This window comes from Plasmopara halstedii (assembly GCF_900000015.1).
Source record: "Plasmopara halstedii genome assembly, contig: Scaffold_3156, whole genome shotgun sequence".
NCBI classification, from domain to species: Eukaryota; Oomycota; class Peronosporomycetes; order Peronosporales; family Peronosporaceae; genus Plasmopara; species Plasmopara halstedii.
The window spans coordinates 145,401-145,734 of NW_020190059.1; positions in this window are offsets into that span (position 1 = coordinate 145,401).

A 334-nucleotide genomic window follows, 5' to 3' on the forward strand; every position below is an offset into this window, starting at 1 on the left:
TGTCCTTCGATTCGAACGAAACCTCCATCGACTGGAGCGCATGGAAGTAATTCTCGGTTGCGGTGCCATCTAGTGGCATCAGTTACCGCTTCACTAGAAGAGCAGAGAAGTCGTTTCCGCTGCGACCGCGCTTCCTCTTGTTGTTCGTGACGGTGGTGAAGCCATCGGTAAAGAGCAGCATTGGCGGAGTCTTTGTCTTCGGACTTCCAGGGGGAGAAATCTTGCCCGTCGAGTCATCGAAGGTTGAGTTCGACAGTGCATCGTCCCGGTTGCTTCGACGTTTCGCAAGTTGGTTGGCAGCAATTTGCTGACCATGCTGAGCTCCGCTCAGGAG